Source organism: Lampetra fluviatilis, chromosome 63 (genome assembly GCF_964198595.1).
Source record: "Lampetra fluviatilis chromosome 63, kcLamFluv1.1, whole genome shotgun sequence".
NCBI lineage: Eukaryota > Metazoa > Chordata > Hyperoartia > Petromyzontiformes > Petromyzontidae > Lampetra > Lampetra fluviatilis.
Genome location: NC_136337.1, coordinates 1,243,344 through 1,256,871, shown reverse-complemented (window position 1 = coordinate 1,256,871; position 13,528 = coordinate 1,243,344). Strand labels below are relative to the sequence as shown.

Sequence of the window (13,528 nt, the reverse complement as noted above, 5' to 3'; positions counted from 1 at the left end):
GTATCCCTGCGAGTCTTTTAGCATTCTCTAGGAGTCTATGCATCTCGATGAGTCTCCATGTAATTCTGGATTCTGTACTGGTTTGATATGTAGTCCACAGTGTGGGTTTAATGGCCACAATCCCACTCCTGTGGCTTGCGTCTTTAATTTCACATTTTACGAAGGAGCTGAGCGCATCGGCCTGCCGCTTACATTTGATAGTTACGCACCACCAGCACCTTCGAGGAACGTCAATGCCAGGAGGTGTCGGAAGTTTGGGGTCTCAAACGAGACGTTTGGTTCTGGACGTTCAAATTGTTCCACTCTGTCCCGCCAGCTTTCTTTCAATCATCTGAGCGTCTCGCGCACCCCACGCTCATTTCAAAGGGCGTGGGGCCACCTTTGTCACGTGGGCGGGAGATAGCAGGCAAAGCCGGGGACGTTGGCCCAAGGGGGGCCAAGAGGAATAACGGAGCGGCAGCCAAGGATCGGATAGAACGCGTCCCACCCCGCCCGAGTGTGCATTCTGCGAAAAGTACCGTGGACTCGGGGTTAAGCTTTCCTGGGTAAATGAGGCCATCTTTTTTAGAATGAATACTTCATCAAATGATTGCGACCGAGGTCGCTGCGACACAGCAACACTACGATAGACCGCACGGCATAAGATCGGTCCCTTCAGCGACATATCACGATGTCACAATTACCGCTGTCACCACTAGTTGCATTTTCACGGAGGCATTTTATTTCCTGACAAAAAATTTCACCGAGATTTATGTTGTAAATAAATATATTTTACCCATTAAATTAGTTACTTGAATTTACATTATATAATGGCAGTTATATATATTTTTTGGTGGATTAATTTAATTATCTCCTTGTAACTAAGAGTTTGTGCATTCGTCTTGAACAGTGTCAAAACTAAATCATTAAAACTGTACCAGGTAAGGCCCACTGAGCTATACAGCTCTTCTTCAGAAGCGACCGATTGCAATGATCACAGATACGCATGGTGGGCTTACGTCGAATGATCTGCGGTTATTTATCCAAAGTGTACTGGAAGTAAAGACAAATTACGGAAAGCTGAAATTGCGATATCGGAGGGTGGGGGGAGGATGAAACAATTTATCCGCTGCTGAAGAAGCTGCTGCTGCTGCTGCTGAAGCTGCTGCTGCTGCTGCTGCTGAAGCTGCTGAAGCTGCTGCTGCTGCTGCTGAAGCTGCTGCTGCTGCTGCTGCTGCTGAAGCTGCTGCTGCTGCTGCTGCTGAAGCTGCTGCTACTGCTGCTGCTGCTGCCACGGCCGCTATTGCAGCGGCGGGAAGCGGCTTTCCGTTGTCAACAAAGCACGCACAGTTGACAACAACAAAAATAACGCGCACATTTGTCAATATGACTTTGGCCTTAAAATTAAAATATATATACAATAGACGGCGCTTCGGGCAATGTGCTATGAAGAAGAGAGCCGCTGCGCTGAAGCGTTGCCCCACCCCCCCTTTTGTACATTTCCCTTCTGAGGCCGCACACACCAGCGGCGGCTGCTGTTGGCGAGTGCGTTACGTGTCTTCTACAGATAACGGAGCTGCGCATCGTTGGCCCCGCTCCGCTCCATCGCTCAATTTTTCTTCCGATATTACATTTTTTATGACCCCCCCCCACCCTCCAAAAAATGATTAAAGCGCAGTTAATTGCCTTACCAAGTTAAATGTCTTGCCTAGGCCGAATTAATCATGAAATAGTAATTGCTAAATTAATCATCGGCAGGCAATTCTCGCTTTCAACGGCGTTATCCAGACCGTGTTACGGGTTCCCTTCGCGAATCGCCAGCGGAGGCACGGGATAGCAATCGGGGCACGGGGTAAGACGGTAGCAACAACAACAAACAGTGACACAAACACGATAGTAGTGCAGAGTACAGGAGAGGTAAACAAATCACACAAACACATACAACAACCAAACCATCCCCATCCTAACCAGACAAAGTCCACGGAGGCATCAACTGAATTGTTCAGAAGCGACCCTGGCCACAAATGACAGCTCAACAAAGTGGCACCATCATTTGGGCATTCATAGCAGCAAAATCATCTGAGTCCAAACGCACGCGACCACGAGGCGAGAGACACGCAAAACGCCCGCTCGGGGTTCCACTGCACGCCGTGGCGAGGAGGCACGCCGCGCAGAAGTTACGTGACGGGGACAGCCCAAGGTGGAGACAGAACATTTGCAGTCGGATTTCACAAAGAGAGGGCAAAAAATCCATCCCACGGCGATGGACAAAAAAAAACGCGCGTGAAAAAGAAATTAGTACAATTAAAATGTCTCGCGCGTAATCTCCTGAAAAAAGCTAAATAATAGAGAATAAAAACAGATGCTTTTTTTCTGACATCATAAATAACCTCGGGAGAGGGGGGGGGACAAACACCCCCCCCCAACCCCCCCACTTTGGCACCCAAGCGACCAAAGATTACGCGGCATATTTTCTTCCACGGGGAGTCCAGCACTTATAAGCGGTGCCCTGCTAGGAGACCAAGTCGTTGTCTGCCACGGTGGTGGTGGCGGCGGTGGTGGCAGAGGCGATGACAGAAGCACTGATGGAGCCAGTGGGGGGGGGGGGATGGCATGTGCCCCCCCAATGATCCGATCGAAATCCCTAATTTATGTAGTACAATACACGTGTTAGTGAATTTTTTTCATATTTTAGGCAGGAAATGAGTTTTAAATTTAGATATTTTTCTGGGTTGGGACCCCCAGACAACCTGGAAGATTTGGTCCCCCCCAATGTTGACTCCATGGCTACTGCCTTGACCCCCAGCATTCTGCTGAACCGTCACAATGCTCGTATCAAACGCGCGTTGTTTTTTTTTGGTTATTTCATCATCGGACAACTGCGTCATTTTGAATTCACCATTGTCGTCGTTAGTCCGGGCGTGATCAATCCACTACTGGATGAAGGCCTCCAAAATCCCACTGCCACCTCACGCGATCCCGCGATCGCTGCAACAATCCACTCAGCAACTGGCACGCAATATTTTTTTATATACACAAGGAATAAGATTCCCCCACATGGCCTGTAACAGGCTGCTGGGGCAAGTTCTGTTAGCGTGTTAGCGAGTAGCCGCACACAAGGGGGTGAGTGGCCAGCACCACGCCTGGCTGCATTTGTCCACGAGTAGCGATGATTTACACACCACACTGGCTACTCATTTGAGGCTGAGCCAACCCTTGGGGAGGGCCAAGACCGGTTCAGATAATCGTCTCCAGTGTTGGCCGCAAGCGGGAATCGAACTCGGGTTGCCGGGTTCGTAGCGCAGCAGCGCCGCTAACCACTACGCCACCCCCCCCCCCACTATACAAAGACAAAGATCCACAGTACAGCCTTAACAGTCTGTTGGGCCAAGTGCTACTAACGAGTAACAGCACCTATGAAGGCCGGCACCGCACACGACAGGGTGGGTGGCCAAACACATGCGCACACATATAAAATAAATATATATTCCGGATAATTCGTTCAGAATTTTATTTTTTCTCCGTCCGTCAATTGGCAGCTTTTTAATTTGCACTCCGCGTGTAGGGTAGGGGCTTTTTTTGTTTTGCATCGAATCATTTTCCCAAATGACCTCTCAGAATAATGAACCGCGCTTTCAAAAACACCGAAGGGAAAAGAAAAAAGGGAGGCCCTCCCCCTCCCTGTTGTCATGCAAATGTTCATTTTCTCCCGGACGGCGCGCGCGGGGGCCGTGTTCGGGCTAAGAGGTCACCCTCCCCGGGACGGCCAGCCCCCCTTGTTGAACCACAGTTCACTTCCTCCTCTTTAGAACGGGGAGGACGGGAATGTCTCGGGACAGGTGGTGTGTGGTGGCGTGGGGCCGTGCCGCGTGACGTCTGCGATTGTTTTTTTGTTGCTGCTGTTCGCCGCTGCCCGATTGTTTTCGCCGGCCCACTGCGCACGATGCGATGCGTCACGTCGCTTGCTTTGATGGGGTTGGGGGGGGGTTAGGTGGTGGGGGGGTGGGTGATGCATCTATCCCCTCCTGCTGCCACTCAATGTCAAGAACAGGAGCCGGTGTGAATATAGATGATTTTTTTTCAATTCAATCATACGCTCCGCATCTTCAGATTTATTATTATTGTTTAGTTGATTGGTTCCAAGAGTGAGGATTTCAATAATGCAGCCAGGGGACCGGGGGGGAAGGGGGGTCAAAGTGAATAATCAGCGGCCTCGCCATAAAACCCGCCTTTCTATCAAAGGCATTTTAATTCCCCGCGACGGACAGACAGAAGACGTCACGCCCGCGCTGCCGAGTGTCTCTCTCTCACTCGAGCAGCAACGACAACCCACACATTGCCCCTCTGGAGAAATCTCCTGTGTCTAAATCTGCCCGACTTCTAACGGACGTGGGGGGGGGGGGGGGTTCCGAACATTGTGGGTTGGAGGCAGCCATTGCCATTACCCCACCTCCTCTATACCCTTGCAGCACCCTCTCTCCGTTCACATCACAGCATCTCGGCCAACGACCACATATACATACTTCTAAAAACCGACAACACGGAGACAGCCAATTCATTCGGTCAAATTCCACTGTTAAAGGAATTACAGCCCGGGACTAAGACACCAAAAAAAATCTGATAATTTGACAAAAGTGAAAAGTAAATGATGATAATCATTCACATCTCTTTGTAAGGGGCCCTTCCGCGAATGTCTCTGGGCGGACACCGGGTGACCTTGCCGCACGGCGGGTCTGCGCGCAGACGCATAACGCAGCTAATTTCATCGGGGGCGAATCCCGACGACGTCAGGGTTGTTCGTGTAATTCCGTTGCTTCGGTATCGCGGTCGCTATCGTCGCCCCCCCCCGCACACCAACCGCCCACAGCCCACCAGCCCCCACTTCTCAAAGCTTAGACGAGATATTTATGACCTCAGGCTTTCCCATTATATTTGACGGCGGGAATATTTTATAGATAGATTTTTATTCCGCGTCGTAATTTAGTGCGGGAGACGTTTAAACTGATGAAACCGCCCGAGTTTTAAAACATTGTCATTTTACATGCATAATCTGGATTGTGAATACATTCACATATTAATGCATAGTTTATTTTCATAATAATGACAATTAGAAAATCAATACACTGCTGAAATGAAGGCTTCGCCACACCATGTCAATTATGGAGGGGTTTATTGACCATACTTCACCATGCTGGTCAGTGCGGGTTGGTGCATGAGGTTCCAGGCCAAATTCAAATGTCACCCAATATTCACCCTGGCCAAGATTCAAACTCAGATTCCACGGATTCATAGAGCAGCGTGTGAACCGCTGTGCCAACGCTCTTAAAACGCATATATATATACGCATTTATTTAATCAAAATCTTCAGATCATTCACAAAAGGTGCCTTATGAATCTATATTGCACTATATTTCACTATTATCCGGGTCTCAATCAAATTGCCAGATATGAACTGGTTAATGAATATTACGAGTCGGCATTTTGAAAAACTATAAGCTTAAAATTTTACCGTCAGTCAGAGGAGGGCAGCCTTCGCACTCAAGTGTACATTGTCAATGAGATGATCAAACTACGTGTTTGATTATCTCATTGGACTTCTTTCGCACCGTACGTAGCCAACCGTGCTAATCGGATGTGCGGGGGTAGGACAACAAACTATGGGTCTCTGTGTGAGTCTATGGGTCTCTGTGTGAGTCTATGGGTCTCTGTGTGAGTCTATGGGTCTCTTTGTTAGTATATGGGTCTCTGTGTGAGTCTATGGGTTTCTGTGTGAGTCTATGGGTCTCTGTGTGAGTCTATGGATCTCTGTGTGAGTCTATGGGTCTCTGTGTGAGTCTATGGGTCTCTTTGTTAGTATATGGGTCTCTGTGTGAGTCTATGGGTCTCTGTGTGAGTCTATGTGTCTTTGTGTTAGTCTATGTGTCTCTGTGTGAGTCTATGGATCTGTGTGAGTCTATGGGTCTCTGTGTGAGTCTATGGATCTCTGTGTGAGTCTATGGGTCTCTGTGTGAGTCTATGGGTCTCTTTGTTAGTATATGGGTCTCTGTGTGAGTCTATGGGTCTCTGTGTGAGTCTATGTGTCTTTGTGTTAGTCTATGTGTCTCTGTGTGAGTCTATGGATCTGTGTGAGTCTATGGGTCTCTGTGTGAGACTATGGATCTATGTGTGAGTCTATGGGTCTCTATGTGAGTCTATGGGTCTCTGTGTGAGTCTATGGGTCTCTGTGTGAGTCTATGGGTTTCTGTGTGAGTCTATGGGTCTCTTTGTTAGTATATGGGTCTCTGTGTGAGTCTATGTGTCTTTGTGTTAGTCTATGTGTCTCTGTGTGAGTCTATGGATCTGTGTGAGTCTATGGGTCTCTGTGTGAGACTATGGATCTATGTGTGAGTCTATGGGTCTCTGTGTGAGTCTATGGGTCTAGGTGTGAGTCTATGGGTCTCTGTGTGAGTCTATGGGTCTCTGTGTGAGTCTATGGGTCTCTTTGTTAGTATATGGGTCTCTGTGTGAGTCTATGTGTCTTTGTGTTAGTCTATGTGTCTCTGTGTGAGTCTATGGATCTGTGTGAGTCTATGGGTCTCTGTGTGAGACTATGGATCTATGTGTGAGTCTATGTGTCTCTGTGTGAGTCTATGGGTCTCTGTATGAGCCTATGGGTCTCTGTGTGAGTCTATGGGTCTCTGTGTGGGTCTATGGGTCTCTGTGTGAGTCTATGGGTCTCCGTGCGAGTCTATGGGTCTCTGTGCGAGTCTGTGTATGTATGTTGAACTTCTTTTGCACCGTACGTAACCAACCGTGCTGATCGGAGACGTAGGAGGGGAAGGACAACAGAAGATCAGACCTTGTCAATCGACTGCTGGATGAAGGCCTCTCCATGGCATGCCATGCCGGAGCACGTAAGTTGTTTGGCCCTACTTCTCCACTAGTGGTCAGTGCGGGGTCGGTGAAGGCATCCAGGAGGGCGAGAGGGAGGGTGTGCAGGATCAGTTCGGATCGTCACTCATCGCCCACGGTAGCCGTGGAAAGGAACTCGGGTCGCCAGGTTCACAGCCACCGTTCCCCCACCCTCTGGTGATATAACCTCTCTTAATTTAGAATGTTGACTTGTATACAAAAAACCAAGTAGTAGAAGTTTTCTACAAAAATGTTTAAAAAAATTGCGCTGGTCACTGAAGAAACTACTTCAATTAATTATTTTTTCCATTCACAACTCCGGTTCATCGGCTAAATGCTTCGATATGGCGACGCGTTTATTATTGTGCACTAATTTCTCGCAAAACCACAAAACAACCCACGGCAAAACCGGAAAGGCGAAAGTGTTTAATGGTGAGCGGCGGCGGTAGCCAAATTGCTGAGGGTGTAACGATCCACACCTCACGGCACGATCACGATGAGTGAACTGCCAAAAGCCCAAAACACAACTCGCAAAGTTACGGGAAACTGAATTGACGATTGTCACATTGTGAAAACATACGCAGTAGGCTCTGGATGAACACGTGGGCTTTCGTGACCAATATCATCCATAATCGCGTAAATATAAATGTGTCGGATGGTAGCGGGTTTAACGACACATTCATATTTATGCGATCTAACCCATCGAGACTCTAGATTATCCGTGATAATGACGGGGAGGACGGACGCGGATAATTCAAAAATACCCATTTCCCGCGGATCTCTATGCCAAAACACATTCCTGCGAAGGGAGATGGTAGGAACGTTGGGTTGCTCGGTCAATCGCCAGGGTCAACGGCGGCGTGGTGTATTCCGCAAATATGCCCGACTGTGAGGGTGGGCACAAGCTGGCGTGAGTAGGTTAAACGTTGAGATTTATAAGGGCACCACGGGGTGACCAGCCCCTCCCCACCCAGCCCCACCCCTCCCTCCCTCCCACCCCCCACCCAGCCCCACCCTTCCCACCCAGCCCCTCCCCACCCTCCCCTCTCCACCCAGCCCCACTCCTCCCATTTTTGGATGCACGACGAACGGACGGACACAATAATCCCCTGTGGGCTGGTGGAACCAGGTGGTTCCTACCAGTAAAACACTTCTATAGATAGTAATTATGTTCAAGTTAAGAAAATGTAGTTTGTTATCACTGCGCGTGCTCAGTGATAACACTTTCCTGCTCCCGAGCAGAAGACTCGGCACACTAAGTGGATGGCCAATCAAAATCTATCAAACTCCACCTACTGTTGTAAAGATACACAACTGTTGTGCTGCACAAGCAATCCACGTGGATTTCGAAATGAACCGGGGCACACATTCGTTCAGTCTAAGCACGTCACTCGTAATCAACATTTCCAAGAATAACAATGTACAACTGTTTTCAGATTATTCATTTGGGCTCAAGGGAAAATCCACGAGTTGGTAATTCACGTCGAAAATCTCAGGTTCGCGGTCAACCCGCAAATCGGATAAATGGCACGCGGATAATCGAGAATCTACTGTGTATATTGCGGCGAGCCCCCTGCTAAAGCTGTGACCCGTTAGCACGGCTGATGGTGCGGCGTGTCCCTCAGCCAGTGCCACGCAGACAGAAGTCACCGCTTTGCCACGATAAAGCCCCATTGAGTCCAGCGTTCCAAAGCGGCCCAGGGTAACACGAGATGCACAAACGGCCCCTTGCACTTTAACCGCAGCCCACAAGGATCCACAAACTGTGGGGCTGTGTGTGTTGTGTGTGCAGACGGGGCGGGGCGCGTCCCGTTGGGAGTTCGGCTTGGTACCCTCTGATATATATAGAAAAAAAAATGTAACTGCGCGATATGGATTTTTTTTTCTTCTCCATGTGGTTTGTTTTAGTGGGTCAAACGTCTAGAAGGGATATTTAGCGCGATGGGAACGCAAGCTGCCAACGGAACGTCGTGTATTTATTACGTCTGTGTCAAACCGTACGTACCACGAGCCCTTTGAACGTTGAGGTTATTTACAGTGAATTTAAATAATTAAATTGCCCTACTTGTTGGCGCGTCAAAGACGAAAGCCAGAAATTGTTGTCGACACCCCTCCCTCTCTCGCCGCCACCCGGAATGCTCCTCTCGGCTGCTTTGAATTCACCCCAACATAAAAAAACATCAACGCTGGGCCAGCCCTACATTGTGTCGGCCAGACGGGCAACGTGATTTCATTAGGAGGAAGAGAGTCGGGGGGGCCCCAGTAGGAAAGAGCATCCTGAAGAACGCCGTCTCGTAGCGGTCGCTCGAACGCCACAAACTCGCCTCTCGATATTGCGTGAGCGAGCGGCATTTTGTGTCAGCCGCGCCGTAATCAGGGCCAACAGGCGCGGCCTTGCCAAGGCGGATGCTGGGGAGAAGCTGTCTGTGACATGGGGGGGGGGGTGCTTACCGACTTGCAGCGGCGATTCGGCGAAGGGGCCCCCCTAGGCGAATGTTCGGTGCCAAGTTCTTTAAATCATCCCGTCCGTTGAAGAAATCTGCGAGCCGAGGTTTTACAGGCACGCTGTGACGTGACTGGGAAACGTGCATTCGAATGTGACGATTCCTAGAAACGCAACGGTTATATATATTTTTTACACGCGATAATAAATACCAGTCTAGCCCTACGGCAAAATCCATCCTCCCGGCAAAGTCTCGCCCAAGCCCACTCACTTACTTTCCCTAAACCAGTCAATAGAATGTGCGATTTGCTAATTTTTGTTTTGTTTGTGCCCTGATCCATCCGTTCTCTCTTTGTTTGTCTCGGTGTGAATTCCAAGCACGCGTGTCTCTCCGTCGGCGTCCTCGTAACCGATCCACGGGCTCACGGACCGTCAAACACGCGGGCTCAAAACTTTCCTCCCTTCAGTCGCCGAGACCGGCGTGCCACATTTCGTTGTTAAATTCAGCACTTTAGCGGCACGCAAATAAAAAAAAAACGATCGCTCTCACTCGCAAGGGGCCGTCCGTTGTACAGCCGTCCGTCCGGGCCCGTCGTTCTGAGCACACGCTTATTCCAATTTTTATTCTGGCACGCAATCATTTTTTTTACTGGATTCGATAAAAAAAAAGTCGCGTTATTATTCAAACATGAAAGCCCGAGACATCAGCAGTACAGATACGGTTTCCGCTGTGTTCAATGAGAACATCTCAGGGGGAGACGCGGCAGAGTACAAAGGGTCTCTAAAACAAAAGGAAATATATATATTCAAGGACAAAACATACATATGGAGTACGGTGTAACATTTCAACACAGCCGGTTGATATATTTCGTATATTTAAAATGAGTTAGAAGCTGGCGAAAAAAAATCGGCCGGCTTCTTGTACTGTTAAAATAGTTGCATGTGCTTTGTGCGCAGGAGGTAATGGTATGCTTTCATCGCCACCCCCCCACCCCATTCCGACCAACTTCTATAGCCGCGTGCATCTGGGGGTTTGGGTCACGCCGAAAATGAGAGCGGCGGCAAGGAGGAATTTCAATCCTTTGATTAAATATTTAAGCCTTATTTTGTTGAATGTGGGATGCGTAATTCATTGCACTTATTAGTTGGAGGTGCAACGGTTCGCTGGCCGACTTGACGAATTGGTGAACAGGAACCCCCAATTCAAGAATGTAATTTTTTTTTTCAAAAAATGTGTACTGGCTACAAATGGCTGCTGGCATCGTTTGAAACCCATTCCATATGATGTATAGAGATAAGTAAATAAATAAAACCACATACTACGTGCACGATATGATTATGCATGTTTTGCGAGATTTAAGAATCGATATCAATAGGATCGATTGCCAAATACGAGTCACATGAGCATTGTTCAATTGAACAATTCGACAAGAATGCATCTGCAATACAGACATCTCTAAAATTCTGACTGCGCGTGTTGAAATGCAGCACGTACAAAATTACGGCGTAATGTATTATCGCTGCGGTAACAAACACGACGTGTGGCGATAAAACTGCGGCACACTCTTATTAAAATGTGAGGTTCAGGATCACCACTGTGCTTGTTTAATGATTTATATTTAGAGATACGACTGCTCCTTTGAAAAACGGCAATTATCCGGGCTTGTCATAGAAGCGCAAGTCACAGGCCAATCAATCTTATGAACATTGCCCCATAAATTATATAACGCAAACCCTTTGGCAAGTAGTAGCGTGGTCTGGCATACCATTACAAACATTTGCTTGCCGAGACAAATGTGGCCGGATAATATTGGTCTCGAAGGCCAATAGGCCCCAAGGACTGAAAAGCATGCTTATTTATACGTGGAGATGCAGAAAAGATGTGAGCTTTCAACCATAATGCATCACAACAACGCATGATGAGCTTATGTAAAACATTGATTACAATTGTAAACAGAGCCCCGTGCTTTATCGTGGAGTGCTTTTTGCCAATAACATTGAGCGACCCAATGACATTGGTTTAACAAACCTGACCTGCTGATGACGTGCAGAAATACGAATGGGGAAATGGGTCTGGAAAGCGACTACGTAGGCCAACGGACTATCGATGGGGCTTTTGTTAGCGTGGCGCTCAAGCTATGGGACGCTTTGCCAATTGAAATCAGGCAGAGTCGGTAAGAGATATTTAAGTCTGCTTTAAAACACATCTCTTTAAAGTGGCCTTCCCTCACTAGTTTATTCGGTTCCTCCCTGGGTTCTGTTTTAGTTTCCTGCTTTCCACGCATTACGCATTGGTATCCTAAGATGGAATGCGCATTATACATTTGAATTTTTGTTAAGTACGCATCACGTAGACGGAGAACGCAGTTTTGACAAGAGACGCTTTCACCGACGACAAAGACGTCTTTCACGAATTTAAATTAGGACCTTTATAAGTGAACAGATTAATAAAATGTGTCCTGGCAGTAGTAGATCAGGTGCCTTTGATGTACTGGCTCATTTGGGTAATGCTCGAATATTATTTTTAAAAAATAGGCTACAATTATTTGCTAAAAGCTGCACTTAGTTGTAACAATAAGGAGACAAGGAAGAGGAGGAGCACTTATAACAGCGAACAAAGGAAAATTAAAAACATGACATTTGACTTTTGATTTAAAGCTTTCGTGACTGCAGGGATTCATATTCTTGGTTCTTTCAGTAAAGTCACGTAGAAGGGAAACAATAAAATAATAAAAATATAAAACAATATCATTATCACGACGTTTCGACTGCAACACAAGCAATCGTCATCAGGTGTGACATCCACAGCAAGAACATTTGAAAAAAGTGGCGTTTTTTTCTCAACGTTAGCACCACGGACAGCGATTTTTTTTAATTATTTTATCGTTTCACTTCTACGTGACTTTACCGAAAGAACCAAGAATATGACATTTGACTGTTTAGGGAATTAAGCGGGTTTGGGCAGGAGCACACGAATAGGCGCGGTGGAGGATGGCGGACGAACTAAAGCTGGTGACGGAATGGCAGTCAAAGGCGTTGGGAGGAAACTGACCTGCGAGTTTGACCACCACAGAGACGTGGTGGTGGTGGTGGTGGTGGTCACCTCCAGCGGCAGACAGCACGAGACGGATTGTGTGCCACGAAACGGCCCGCCAGGGATGGCGGGGTCACGTGGGAGGCCTTCATTCAGCAGTGGATAGGGAATGGCAGACAGCGTTTCCACACTCATGTCACCCCACACGGTTTACCCCGTAGTCCAACCCACACGGTTTACCTCGTATTCTTGTGACCAATAAGTCTGAATTGGTCTGTAATAAGGAAGGGCACTGATAAGGTGTTGACCAGGTATTGGGAGGTTCTAACCATACTTCACCACACCGGTGTAGTATATGGTTAGAACCTCCCAATACTTCAGGTAGTGAAGTATGGTTAGAACAACCTCCCGATACTTCACCACAATTTAATATAACAATTAAATGCACACGCAGCGGAGACGACACCAGTGTTGAAGATCAATGACAGGATTGCGTCGTTATTGGCGCAACCTACGACTATTGGTGAGGTCGTTTTTTTTTAAACGCGACGGTTGTTGTCCTCATAGAATTGACTCTGACCCGTCACGGGAACGTGGAATGTCCACCTATAGCTGTTGAAATAAAGACGGGAGCCGCCGATTGCCCCGATGGGACATTTTGCCTGCTGGGACTGCCACTCGAGCCCAGAGGGCCGAGTTGGAGTCCACCCCGGGGGGACGACCCAGGGCTTGGAGACGTCCACTGGACATCCAGTGGACGTCCTCACGCGGTGCCTGCCTGGGTGACCCCCCCTCCGCCTCCTTCCCCCGCCTCCTCCTCCCCCCCGACCCCCCCCGCCTCCCCCCCCACCTCCTCCCCCCCCCCCCGCCTCCTCCCCCCCGACCCCCCCGCCTCCCCCCCCACCTCCTCCTCCCCCCGCCCGCCTCCCCGCCACCTCCCCCCCCCCCCCGCGTCCACCCCCCGCCTCCTCCCCCACCTCCTCCCCCCCGCCTCCCCCCCCCGCCTCCTCCCCCCCCCCCGCCTCCCCCCCGCCTCCTCCTCCCCCCCAGCCTCCCCCCCCCGCCTCCCCCCCCCTGCCTCCTCCTCCCCCCCCCGCCTCCCCCCCCGCCTCCTCCTCCCCCCCACCCGCCTCCCCCCCCGCCTCCCCTACGCCTCCTCCCCCCCCCCCCCTCCTCCTCCC

The 13,528-nt window shown here is 49.1% G+C and overlaps 1 protein-coding gene across 1 annotated transcript in view; it reads right to left on the bottom strand.

The window, feature by feature from the left end:
* LOC144951640 (uncharacterized) overlaps window positions 1–9,381 on the bottom strand; it is a 26,914-nt gene extending 17,533 nt beyond the window's left edge. Inside the window, exon 1 of the mRNA XM_078881930.1 lies at window positions 9,322–9,381. The gene's annotated coding sequence lies outside the window, so the exon portion shown is untranslated. The remainder of the gene's footprint in view (window positions 1–9,321) is intronic.
* Window positions 9,382–13,528: the final 4,147 nt, after the last annotated feature.